The 13,314-nt window shown below is 50.3% G+C and overlaps 1 protein-coding gene across 4 annotated transcripts in view; it reads right to left on the reverse strand.

Annotated features, from left to right (window-relative positions):
- The window catches only part of FSTL4 (follistatin like 4), a 385,653-nt gene that overhangs the window by 180,808 nt on the left and 191,531 nt on the right, over window positions 1-13,314 (reverse strand). The window contains exon 1 of one of the 4 annotated variants that reach the window (XM_051844205.2): window positions 3,832-5,222. The exons of the other annotated variants lie outside the window; for them this stretch is intronic. The gene's annotated coding sequence lies outside the window, so the exon portion shown is untranslated. Of the gene's footprint in view, window positions 1-3,831; window positions 5,223-13,314 lie in introns of those variants that run through there. 4 annotated transcript variants of the gene reach the window in all.

Here is a 13,314-nt window from a genome sequence, read left to right on the forward strand (position 1 = left end):
GAGGCAGGCTGAAGCTACTTGCTGGAAACTCCATCCAGGTCTCCCAGGTGTGTAGTAGGCAGCTGCCCGTCAGGGTCAACATCAGCAGGAAGCTGGAATCAGAAGCCGGAGCTGGGAACTGAACCCAGGCATTCTGATACAGGAAGCAGGCATTCTGACTGACATCTTAACCAGTAGAGCAATGTCTACCCCTATACACTTTATCTTTAATGCACTGGGGGGCTGTAGCCCTTACCCAGGTCATGGTCACGGTTCTTAATGACCCAGAGCTGGGGACTTGCTAGTGGAGAGCCATGCATGTGCAGCTCAGACTCCCAGATGTGCCCAAGGTTGCCTGGACACAGAGACCACCCATGGGCCTTGCACGGGACTGCAGTTTGATTTGTGTGCCAGTCACTCAGAGCCCCAGCTTTCCCATCCAATGTGACTTCTACACCCCAGAGGGGGGACGGCGGTGACAAGGGAGTGCTCCAGGTGTGACTACCTTCCAGCTCTCCAGCCACCTACTCACCCAACAAACGTGTACTCAGCACCTAGGACACACCAGCCCCAGTCCTAGGTGTGTGAGTTCCTGTCCTCAGGGCACCTGTGCTGGTGTTGGGAGACAGACAATGAACAGCACGTAAGTCAGTGTGACAGATGCGGGCTGTGGGAAAGGCCAGGAAGGAAAGGAGCAGGTACATTTGCATCCGGTGATCAGGGAGGCCTCTCTGGAGAGGTGAGATTGACCTAAGATCTGGATGTGGGGATGCCCTGGAACTCCTGGAGCAGGACAGGAAGCAGGCACGAGAGGAGGCCTGGCTCACACAGCAAACCCCGCTGGGGACAGCCAGTCCGCAGGGCCCTGTGATGCAGAGGCAACGCTGCCTCCCCCACCCCACCTGTGCCACCTGGGGAAGTGGGCCAAGACCCTGTCACCATGATACTCGGCACACCCAGCTCCACTCTGGAATGAATGAGGCCTGTGCTCCAAACAATCGTCCAAGCCAGAGCGCTCTCAGGGTCCCTGAGGGAGAACAGCCCTCCCGTGGCTCCCACCTCAGGCTCCTGGATGCCCTGTGCCCTGGGGTCTGATTCACCCTTAACTGCTGGGAAGACAATTGTAATTCCTGCTCAGGAGTTGTGCATGTCGACGCCCAGGTGGAGACGGCAATGCTTAAATTAACCACTATTTTGTGGAGGCACGTCAAGTGCCGGGCACCACGCCAAACCCTCAGACCCCATGATCTCATCTGAGAGTCCAAAGAAGCAGACACACTCTATGCGGCATGAACAGATGCCCAATTTAGAGATTAGGAAACCTGAGTCCAGAGAGACTTGCCTACAGTCAGGCAGCAGGTGGGTGGTGGAGCCTACGCTCCATTCAGCCTCACTCCTCACCCCTCCTCTGGGATACTCTGCTCAGCCGGGCATACACTACCCATTCTCGGGGGACACGTGAGACTGCCGAGGGCTGGGGTGCTCCACTGTCAGCCACCTTGGCCCGGAGCAGCTCTGCTGATTGCAACTCTCACACAGGCAGCGGCTCCTCTGAGGGTGGCAGCTGACATCACTACACAAAGAAGCCCTGCTCGGCTCTGTGAACTCTGCAGGCCAAAAGCCACTTCCTCGCTACACGGGGCACGTGGCCAGTATCCCTCCTCCCCGTGATGCTTCTCAACTCCAGCACTTTCCTGCTCCCAACCCTGCTGTTCCAGCTGAAAGTGGACAGGTGACCGCCAGGCAGATGGGATGGCCTCTCAGCGGGCACAGATGGCTTCAAAGCCAATCGCAGTTCACAAAGGCAGAGTCTGACCAGCTCTGGAAGGCCTGACCAAACGGCAGCTCCCAAAGCATTGACACCAACATGTGGAGTCCACCACTGAAGGTAATGCCTGGGGTGTTGCATACAGATCCTACACAGAGGCAGGACACACCAGCCTCAAGGTAAACCACAAAGTCACCACCAGAAATGCTTGGAACAGAGAGATGGAAGGGAGACCTGGATCTGTCAGGAGTCCGCAGGCACAGAGCTTCCTACGTGCTGCCTGTGCTGGGCAGTGTCGGGGCAGGGCTTTAGGCCGAACCATCCCTTTACCACTTTATCCACATTGCTACCTTAAGAAACCGACTGAGTGCCCTAAGGGGCCCCAAGGAGGGAAACCATGGGTCATGGGAGACCTTGAGGGTGACGTGTGCGCCAGAGCAAGGGGGTGGCTGAGCCAGGCTGGTGAATGACCGCCAGGCCAAAAAAACCACGACCTGTGAGGTTTATCTTCCCCCCAGGATCATTTGCATTTTTTTACACAAACAAAAGCACCAGTTTACAGGGCAATGCAAGCCTCAAATCAATGGTGAACAGTGAGTAGAGCAAAGACGGGAGCCTCTTGCTTGGACCCTGAACGGGAATCCAGGATGATGCACGGGGTCTGCCTCTCACCTTCTGCCCTGTTCCCCCAATTGCAGACAGTTTTCTCAGCAACACCCACGTGCCCACAGTGGCAGGTGTCACCTGAGCCAACTGCCCACGGCTCTCATCCTTCTCCCTTACCAGGGGGCCCCTGGTCACACAATGCCCCCCAGAAAGGGACGAATGTGAGGCCCCAAAACACGGAGTTCACTGAGTCAGAGCTGGGCAAAGTGAGAGGCCTGGGTGCCAGCCGCTGTCGCTGTCAGGGCTGCCTCGGAAGCTCCCATGGTTCTCCGGTTTAACCCCGGCCCAGCCAGTCCTGTGCGCCTTCGCTCGGTAGCTGTGGGACCCGGGCACACCCCCACCTTCTCTGGTTTACTGCAGAATGAGCATGGACACGGTCTCGCCCTGCCAGACCAGCACAGAGGACACAGTGAGTTCATTAGCTGACATCAAAGGCCTGGGGCCCAGGGAGCGTCCTGGAATCACCAGGACAGGGCAAGAGGGTGGGGCTGCACACCAACAGCTGGGGTCCCTGCTGTCTTCAGTGGGACAAAGCCGCCCCAGCAGGTTCTCTGGCCTCAGGTATTTGCCTGCCCTGGGCAGAGTCTACCCAGTACACAGGGTAGGGCCGCCAGAGGACGGCCACGGGCTCTCAGGGTGGCGTGACCCACAGCCCATGCTCTCTGCGGTGCTGCTGGGGACTCACCAGGGCCCTGCCCTGCCAACGGAAGCTGGATCTCAGTTTCTTTTTTATGTATTTGATAGAGTTAGACAGTGAGGGAGAGAGACAAAGGTCTTCCTTCCGTTGGTTCACCCCTCAAATGGAGCTCAGTTTCAAAGGCAGCCCAGGTCCGGGTGCCAATGCGTCTCAAGAACCACCGAGGCCCACTCCCCGGAGTGCAGCCCAGCTCCTCCTCTCCCTGCTGGGGGCCCCCTCATGCCAAGTCCCTGCTGCAGGGTGCCACGCCCCCAGCCGCTCCCACCCAAGGCAGGCTCCCAGGCTGCGGGCTGGCACTCTGCACACCTCACTACTGTCAACGTGAGGTCCCCCGCTCCTCCGCTCCCCACACAGAGCTGCCTGCCCTGCGGGCGCCACAAGACAGCCTGTGCACCCTGCCTCCGACGAGGACATGGTGCAGACCCGGGTATCTGATCATGCGAGGGCAGCCGTGGTTTTAGGGGCACCGACAAGGGACTGACTGTGGAGGCTGGAGCCGTGGGATCCACGAGGCGCGCCTCGTGCACAGGCGAGCCTCGGTTTCCTCGGTCAGTGCGCCCACGTGCGGCCTTAGGAGGGCTCCCGCGGTGGACGAACCACCCCACGTCTGCGAGTCCAGGCGGCGCCTCAGTGCCCGCGTCTCCACTGGGACGTCCTCTGGCCACAATAAAACTACACAAATCCTTCCTTCTCTTTCCCAGTGTCCGCCCTGTCCAGTTACCTCAAAGGGCTTCCTGCGGAGGGCGGAGCCGCACACTAATGCTAAGGGCGTGGGCTCCCTGCCCTGGGAGCCTGCCGTCCACGCAGCGCCTTGCTTTACGGCTTTGCTTTACAGCACTTCCTCCCGAGAGGTTCCCGCCCCCTCTCCTTCTCTTCACTTCCAGCTGCTTCCGCTTGCCTGTGTCTCTGCTCCCAGACACCTCCTTTTCCCTCCAGCACCAAGCTGCCCTGTGATGGTCCCTGGCTCTCTGGCCTCCCTCCGACGACGAGCAGCTCAGGGCCCCAGATGTCGCCGCTCTACACAGGACTTCACCGCGTGGCTGCCTGCCCACAACCGGGTCTCCAGCAAGGAACCACTCCTGGGCTTGTCGCCTCAGGCCACCCCCATTGACTTCAAGGCTTCCTGCGGGATCGCCCAGCCTGGGATGGCTGGGTCAGCGCCTGCCACCTTGTTTCTCGAGGCTTTGGGGCACAGAGCTCTGCTGTCCATGCTGCACGCGTGCCGCCCCAGGCCAACGCCTTGCCTTGATGGGATCATTTGTCACTCGTGTGTCTCACAACACGTGCTTCTCCTTGATTGCACTTGCAAAGAAAAAAAATGGGAGCTCGACGACAGTGCCTAATATTAGCACAAAGCATGACTGTTTTCTAACCAGTAGGGTGTCAGTTTCTCCTCTCAGAGCTGGGTGCTTTTATCACAGTGGGATTTGCAGCCACACTACAGGGGAAAGGATAGTATCTAGAGAAAGCTTGGCGACATTGTCCCATAGATCATTTCACTGCTTCCATTCTCAACTCATCCTCCGGCCCCAATGAACCAAGCAACTGGTGGGCATGAGGGTTGGGGTGGGGGCGTTGTCTTGCTCTACCCCTGAGACCAGTGAGCGCATGCTGACCAGGGAGACTCCACAAGGACTCAATAGCCTGTGTGCTTCCAGAGAGACCCACAGGTCCGTGGCCACCGCTGCGGTCACTCTGCTGGACACTGTTCTTGAGGCTGCGGCTGCCTTAAGGTACTCACACACCCAGACTTCAAGCTCACCAAGCAGGCAGTGGAAATCACCGTGTGTAGCAGGAGGCTGCACCTGCGCAGCCATTGGGGACAACCAGAACAGAGCTGCTGGAGGAGAGGGTGACAACCCAGACAGAACAAAGTATCAACTCCCAGGACAAGGAAGTCTGGCATTGATTTCTGTGAAGGAGCCCAGGATCTTTCAACCCAAAAGAAGATCAGAGGATTTTAGGAGGGAATTGTCACTATGGAGTCTCAAATTAGTGACTTCCAAGATCAAGTAGAGGATGTATCTCAAAACCCAAAGCAGAAAGAAAAATGAAAGAAAAATCATTGCATATAACAGTCATTCTAGATAAAATTGTCAAGGAAAGGAGGGCCAACACTGTGACACAGTGGGCTAAGCTTCTGCCTCTGGTGCCAGCATCCCATATGGGTGCCTCTCTTCAGATCCAGTTCTCTGCTATGGCCTGGGAAAGCAGTAGAAGATGGTCCAAGTGCTTGAGCCCCTGCACCTGCATGGGAGACCCAGAAGAAGCTCTTGGCTCCTGGCTTCAGATGGGCCAAGCTCCAGCTGTTGTGGCCATTCAGGGAGTGAACCAGCAGACGGAAGACCTCTCTCTTTGGCTCCCCACCACCACCAACTCTACCCCTCAAATAAATTAATTAAATCTCAAAAAAAAAAAAAAAAAACTGTTAAGGAAAAAAGAATTGAAGAAAATTCTGTAAATAGGTCAATCTTTTTAAGATTTACTTATTTGAAAGGCAAAGTTACAGAGAGAGAGAGAGAGAAAATGGGGGTGAGAAACAGAGATAGAGAAGGAGAGAGGGAGAGGGAGGGGGAGAGAGAGAGGGAGAAAGAGAGATTTTTCTGTCTACTGGTTCAGTCCCGAAATGGCTATAATGGTCAGAGCTGGGCAGGCCAAAGCCAGGAGCCTCATCCGGGTCTCCCATGTGGGTGCGGGGGCCCAATCACTTGGGCCATCTTCTACTGCTTTCCCAGGCCATTAGCTGGGAGCTGTATCAGAAGTGGAGCAGGTGGGACTTGAACCTGCACCCATATGGGATGCTGGCACTGCAGGGGGTGGCTTAACCTACTGCGCCACAGCTCTGACCCCAGTGGATCAGTCTTAAATAGTTGATCACAAAGTGTTTTCAGTTTATATCAGGAGCCAGGCAGGGACACTTGTTATCACTATTTTCATGTGAAAAGAAAATATAAAACAAGAAAATGAAATAATCATTAAGAGTTGGAAAAGAAAGACAACTGTCTTTGGTGATTATGCAGTGGTATACTCAGCAGACCAAGAGAACAGTGAAGAATATTAAAATTATAAGGACAGATGATAAATATGCCAAAGGAAATCATTCTGTTCTGCTTTAGCAGTAAATAATTAGAAATGGAAAAAGAGTGAAATGGTCCACTTCTAATACTGCTGAAAACCATAAAATATTTATGACTAAATTTGACAAGAAGGCCATAGAACCTATATGAAAAGACTATAAAATCTTACTCAAGGTCATAAAATAAGATTTGAACAAATGAAAAGACTTTTCTTATTCTTGAGTGGGAAGATGGAAGACATTATAACAAATTTATAAATTTAATGCAATCATTTTGGAATTGGATAAAATCTTAAAAAGTTTATTTGAAAGAATAAGTGCCCAAGATGACTGAGAAAAATAAGGAAAGAAATAGTGAAAGGGTGTGGGCTTTCCTATTGGCCGATCAGACCAGAAAGCTGCTTGATAAAATATTGAGGTAGGAATGGACAGATCAATGACTACAGACAGAGTAGTAAAACAGAAAAGAGGATCCAGAAATATATCAGATTGTCTATGAAAACTCTACACATGACGAGAATGACCATTCCAACACGAAAAAGAAAGCTACTTGATAAATGAAGTAGGGACAACTAACTATACACCTGGAATAAAGTAACATTGGAACCTTATTTCACACTACATAAAAATCAAAAGCTACAAATGCGGAGTGGGCATTTGGCAAAGCAGCTGACATGGCTTAGGATGCCCACACTGCATTACTGGTGTGCCCGAGTTCAGTCTTCCTCCCACTTCCTATTCCAGCTTCCTGCTCGTGTGCACCCTAGGAGGCAGCAGGTAGTGGGTTCCAGGAGCTGGGTCCCTGCTACCCACATTGACTACCTGTGCTGAGTTTCAGCCTCCTGACTTTCACCCCGCACAGCCCTGGCTGTTGTAAGCATTTGCAGAATGTCTAGCAGATGGAAAATCTGTCTTTGTCTGTCCCTATCTGCCTTTCAAACAAAATGAAAACAAATATAAAAACTTATAAAAACAACTATAAGTATTTAAATTACTCTGACTAATAACGAGTGGATAGAAAAGAATGCTTAAATACCTTGCTGGCACACAAACAGTCATGGGCAACCATGAACATACCCATTCATTAAAGAAAAAGAACAATCATTAGTTTCGAATTTCCTCGCTTGCTTCTCTGCAACTCTATTCCCTCATCCCCACTTGGAAGTGAGCACCATCCTGCATTTTTGACTTACGGTGCTTTGCTTTTCCTTGCAGTTTTATCTCACCCTTGCATTCCTCAGCAATTTAGTGTTTGCTTTCCACGTTCCTGACGTTTATACAAATGAATTATATTGTTGGCACTCATCTGAGATTTCTCCTGCTCTTGCAGTGTGCTTTGCTTCATGCACATCTTTGTTCAACCCGTAATTCCTTCACTTTCACTTACGGTGCCCATGGCAGACACAGATCATTATTTATTCAGATGCTCTACGTTGAGCTGCTCATCGCCTGTTTCTGTGATCCTCTTTGTCTCATTTTTCCTTTATTGTGGATCAAATTCTTCACTGCTTTCATCCTTCCCTCCACTGATAGAAAAGTTAAATAAATTTCCGTATTCCATTGTTTACTGCATAGATTGAAAAACATGTGACTAACCCAAAATCTCAAGTTTGTCAATGCTTTTCCCCTCCACAAGAAGAGTCTTGGAACAAATGACTTCCAGTCACCCCTTCACTGACCCAGTTTTCCTGGCAGTAGCTTATTCCTCAGAATGTCTTCATACAGCTTACGTTCTCTTTGTGATGTTGATCTAACATGATGGTGCTATCCTCATTTACAGAATGATTTATGCCAGTGGAGTCTGCATTCACAGGTTTTCCTCTCAGCGTGATACACCTATTGTTCCTTTGCCCTCGGCTTCCACTGCTGTCAGGACACCGCAGCCGTTTCATCTCTCTGTTGGTTGTCCATTCTTTCTCTTCTGAAAATTTTAAGAACTTCTATTGGGTTTTCTGCCATTTCTCTATGATATAAGGATCTTTATATCTGTTCTGCTTAGATTCCTGCAAGTGGGGGGATTCACGTCTGTCAAAAGTTCCTGAAGATTCTGTCACCTTCCGTTAAACATGACCTCTATTGTGTCACGTCACACACCCCGCCCTGCCCGGCTGCCCTGTGATTTGGTGGGTAGTGTAAGTTCCCATTCTGTCTCAGGGCCTTGTGTCCACACATTCCCATCTGCGGATTTTCTGGGCTGCATTCATTTTTTAATTTATTTTTAATTTTTTTATTTTCTGCCAAGCAGAGTTAGACAATGAGAGAGAGAGACACAGAGAGAGTTACAGACAGTGAGAGAGAGACAGAGAGAAAGGTCTTCCTTCCGTTGGTTCACTCCCCTAATGGCCGCCACAGCCAGCACTGCGCCGATCCAAAGCCAGGAGCTAGGTGCTTCCTCCTGGTCTCCCATGCGGGTGCAGGGCCCAAGCACTTGGGCCATCCTCCACTGCCTTCCTAGGCCACAGCAGAGAGCTGGACTGGAAGAGGAGCAGCTAGGACTAGAACCCAGTGCCCATATGGGATGCCAGCGCCGCAGGCGGAGGATTAACCAAGTGAGCCACTGCGCTGGCCCCTAATCTATGTTTTTAAGAGCTCACATTTCCTAGAAATTAATCTGGGAAGCTGATTGAGAGAGCTCAGCTCTGGGATCCTCCTGATGTTCAAGGACTGTGCAATTGTGGGTTCAATGGTGTTCGAGAGCGTCCAGATGGCCCGGGCGGTTTGCGTGGGAGCTGTGGCTGCTCGTGGCTACCCAGCATCGGGAGGCTCCATCTCTCTCCCCGCAGCCATGAGCTGACACAAATACCTTTTCTCCAGGCTCTTTGGGACCGATGGGTTCCTTTCCTGCTCATCCTCACGTTGGAGACATAACCTTTTAGTGCTCCAAGTTTGCGTGGGGGTAAGAGGGAACTTTCCAAGTATGCCCATCCGAGAAGGACCCTGGGCCTGGGCCCTGGCTTCCTGCCTCCTCATGGGATGCAGCCCAGAGCTGAGCTCACCCAGTCGTGCAGAGCGCACCAGGTGGCGTCGCCCTCCCTGCTGCCTCACCTCCCTGCGTTCCTCATGCCACTAGCTTCTTCACCCTCTGACTCGCTCTGATTCTCCTTCTCATGTCAATCCTTGGAAAGGATTTAAAAAATATTTATCTGTCATATTGCCAGAAGCAGAAGCCAGATGGTGATTTTAAAAAACAAATAGGATCCAACAATTAGAAAACGCTTCGAGATAAACACAGGGGCATCACCCTCAACACGCCGCTGCTTAGCCCTTTGGAGGGGCCCTGAGGACAGGCCCTCTGCTGAGCAGCTGGGAAAGGCTTCAGTGACCGCCAGGCAGCTGGCTTAACTTTCCTGAGGCTGTCTGTGTGTTTAAAGCAAGTTTAAATTCTTCTATCATCCAGATCTCAAACAATAACGAGAAGTCTATTAATGGCATGCAGGGCAGGAAAACCAGAAACAGCACATGTGTCACCAGTAACCTGTGCCAGTGTCTCCGCCTGTGAGCCCGGAGTGTGTGCCCCAGCACCAGAGCTCTCCTACACACACACACACGTGGCGGCGACAGGTGAAGGTCAAGGACTGACCCCTTTGGGGTCACTTGTGATTCGAGGAATCAGAAGGCTGAGTTTAGTTTGAAGGATCATCTGAGTAGGCCCTGCCTTGCCCGGGGCAGGCTGAGCAGTGGACACTCCAACCTAGAACTCACATGTTCTTTAGTCTCTGTTTTGATTGGTCCTGCTCTCCCAAGGCAGGAGCGTGGCAAGTGGGGCTCGGCGCTCACTGACATACTTCCATCAGAAATCCTACACAAAAGTCCTTCTGGAATACGTACTGGCTTGATCTTATTAATGGTGTCAAAATTAGACAATACTAAACATCAAAATATTCTTCTTAGTAGCTTATATTAACCCAAACAAAACTACCTTTGATTTGTGATAATACACTTACTATCTCAACTCTTAACTTGTAAGAATGATTTTTTTTATCACAAGCAGAGAAAATTCCGACAATGTTCTATTTTCAAGAAGTCACAGTGAAAGTCAAGTGGGCATTGAGGTCAACACAGGGTCAGGGGCCACGTGGGAAGTTGCCCTGGTGGTTTTTGCTAGGCAGCTGAAACGGACGGCAACAAGATGAGACCAAGCCAACAGAGGGAAGGTGGCTGGTGGTGCATCACAAGGTTGATTATTTTACAAATAGGAGGACATAGCAACAAATAGATATATAGTGGACATGGGAAACAGGTTTCTCACTGACAGAGAGACTTACAAATATGAATGAGGGAAGCAACAGTGGAGTCTAGCTGGGCTGGCATTGGAAGTATTGATGTAAACTCATGGTCTGGGGGTGAGGAACATCCAACCTGCGGGCCATGTTGGGTCCAGAAAATCATTTTGCCTGGCCCTGCGAAGGCAACCCTAGGTAGGACTCAAAAGTCCATAAATCCATATAGCAGAACAATTCTTTTGCTTATGTATCGCCCACAAATAGTGTTATAAATATCCAAATGGGCCTTGGCAGAAAACAGGTTCCCAGGCCTGGAATCAGACACAGACGTAGGAACATGTGCACCCAGACGTGTTACTTACTGTTGTTCCCTCAGAGAATCTGCAAGCAGCAGAACCCGGTAGCAAGGAGCACATTTCACTCCCACGTCTTGGTGTCTAAATGCAATCACCACTAAAGCAAACCAAGGCTCTTTGAAGAAACAGCTTCAGGCCTCACCCAGGGGTGGGCAGGGCAAGAATAGAATAGCTGGGAGCATCTGACACCAGGGAGTGAAGCGGCACTCACAGAGTCAGGCGCTTTGAAAAGGAGCACAGACGCTGGGCTCAAGAAGTGCTTACTGGTCAGATCTGGGACGTTCTGAGTGTGAAAATAAATAATGACAGTAACAGAGAATGGCTCTGTTTATTCAGTGGAATCCATGAGTCCACACTTTTTAAAAGTGAACAAACAAATGGAGAAAAGAGAAAACTCTTCCTTAAACAGTTTCAACTAGAAAATGTAAAGGAAATAATGGAACCGGGAAATTTTCATTTAGCAATCAACACGGCACTCAGTCAGGAAGAAAACATCAGCACATGCCAGTGCGAGTGGGTGAAACACAGAAAAACACTAGGGTATTGCCATAGTCTCGGAGAATTTCATCACAAAATATTGACCAATTTTAAAAGAAAACAGGGCAACTTGATGGTGGGTAAAGCTTTCAAACACCACCTTACTCAAACGTCAGATTGAGGGAGGGCACTGATTCTGAATTGATAGCTTGCAGGGGCAAGAATGCATGCTAACCCTGTTAACAACCTTGCTACAAACTCATAGTCAGGGCAGTCCCAGGAAACAGACGAACCCAGACCCAGGGGCAGCACTGAAATGATTGGCCTGCCATCGTTATCGATGCTGAGGACAGGCAGGTCAAGGAAAGCCCCAAGAACTGTTGTGAGGCCAAGTGTGCCAAGGACAGAGGTCAGCTCTGGGCAGTGGGGGCTCCGGCTTGAAGGCCCTGCCCCTGGGACCTGCGAGGACATCTGGGAGTTGCTTGCACTGTTCTTGTGATTTTTCAGCAATAGTAAATACATTGGTGATAACAGGGGATTCAACACTTCACAGAAAGTTCTACCTCCAACTAGAAAATGGAAGTTTGCACAAGATTGTTGTTCCCATTAGCCCACACTCGGAAAACATGAGATGTGTAAAAATGTATGTCGTTTTTTAATGCTATTGGATGGTAATGAAGGAATATATAAGAAATCAAAGTGACTCAGGTTGTAGAGAAGAACAAGCCTTCGGCAAAAGAGACAGCATCTGGAAAGAAGGACTCAATGGGCTTCGAGAGGGACAGCGGGCTCCTGGACACAGCAAAGGGGATTGACCCAGACAAGACGGCCAGTCGTCAGCAGGGCCCAGGCTGAGGCGGGGAGGGCAGGAAGGCTGGAGAAACAGTCGGACAGAACGGCAGCAGAGGGCTAGGCACCATGAGGACCCACACGCAGGCTACTGCAGTTTCCAAGGAGAGGAGCAAGGGCGTCTGGCAGAGGAACATCTGGAAACAGGTAAACATTCCAAACCGGATTAGGACAGGAACTCAGTATCCAAGGCCAGGAAGCCCCAAGGGACAAAATGCCATCACCCAAGGAAACCTGAGAAAATGACCTGTGAAAGCCAGCCAGAGGCAAGCCAGATACTGCTACGATTTTCCAGAGGACAATGATGCTCCTCCTCTCATCAGAGACACTGGAAGTCAAGGGGCAAAGTCCCACAAAGAGGACCCCCTCGTGACACTGGGCAGGAATGTTCTGGGATTCGAAGACTCAATATACTGAAGATGTCAGTCTTCCTAATGCATCTGCAGATTTAACAAAATCACAATCTCAAATACCATGAGACCATTTGACAAAATTTGGCAAGCTGATTCTAAAATTTATATGAAAATGAATAAAAATGTATATGAAATATGCAAAAATAATAACAACAACAGATCTGGAGAACTAAAGCTACCTTAATTCAAAAATTACTAGAAAGGCACAATGAAGAAGGCCAAGTGGTGCTTGAATAAGGAGAGCTACAGAACACTGAGGGAGTCCAGAAACAGATTTGTACCGAATGGCTCCCAAACTTTTGAAAGACAGCTTTATTAAAGTATAACTGCCAAGCAATAACCTAAACCTATCCAAAGTGCAAAATTTGAAATGTTCTGGCCTACATGTACACCCATGAAACCACACTGGAACCAAGACAACAAGCATGCTAGTCAGGACCCCCCATGCCCCCACGGGACCCTCTTTCCTGTACCATGCACCAAAGGCGAAGCTGCTTTTTGTCCCCATTTTGCATTTTCTATAATTTTATGTAAATGGGTGAGGGGATTTTCACCCGACTCCCGGGGTCTGTGTGGTGACTCCACGCCTCTTGCCCCCACCACACTCTTCCTCTCAGAAACGAATCCACAGCACATGTGAATAGCAGATCCTCTTGCTTTGTGTGGCTTGCTTCTCTCTCACCATACCTGGGATTCACTTGCACTATAATTTAAGGCAACGGACGTCAGCTTCATAAAAGTTTGCCACATGTTAACAGTTCACCCATCTTTATTGCTGAGTAGAATTCTACTATATGGAGATATGTAAAG

This window comes from Oryctolagus cuniculus, chromosome 6, assembly GCF_964237555.1.
Source record: "Oryctolagus cuniculus chromosome 6, mOryCun1.1, whole genome shotgun sequence".
Lineage (NCBI taxonomy): Eukaryota > Metazoa > Chordata > Mammalia > Lagomorpha > Leporidae > Oryctolagus > Oryctolagus cuniculus.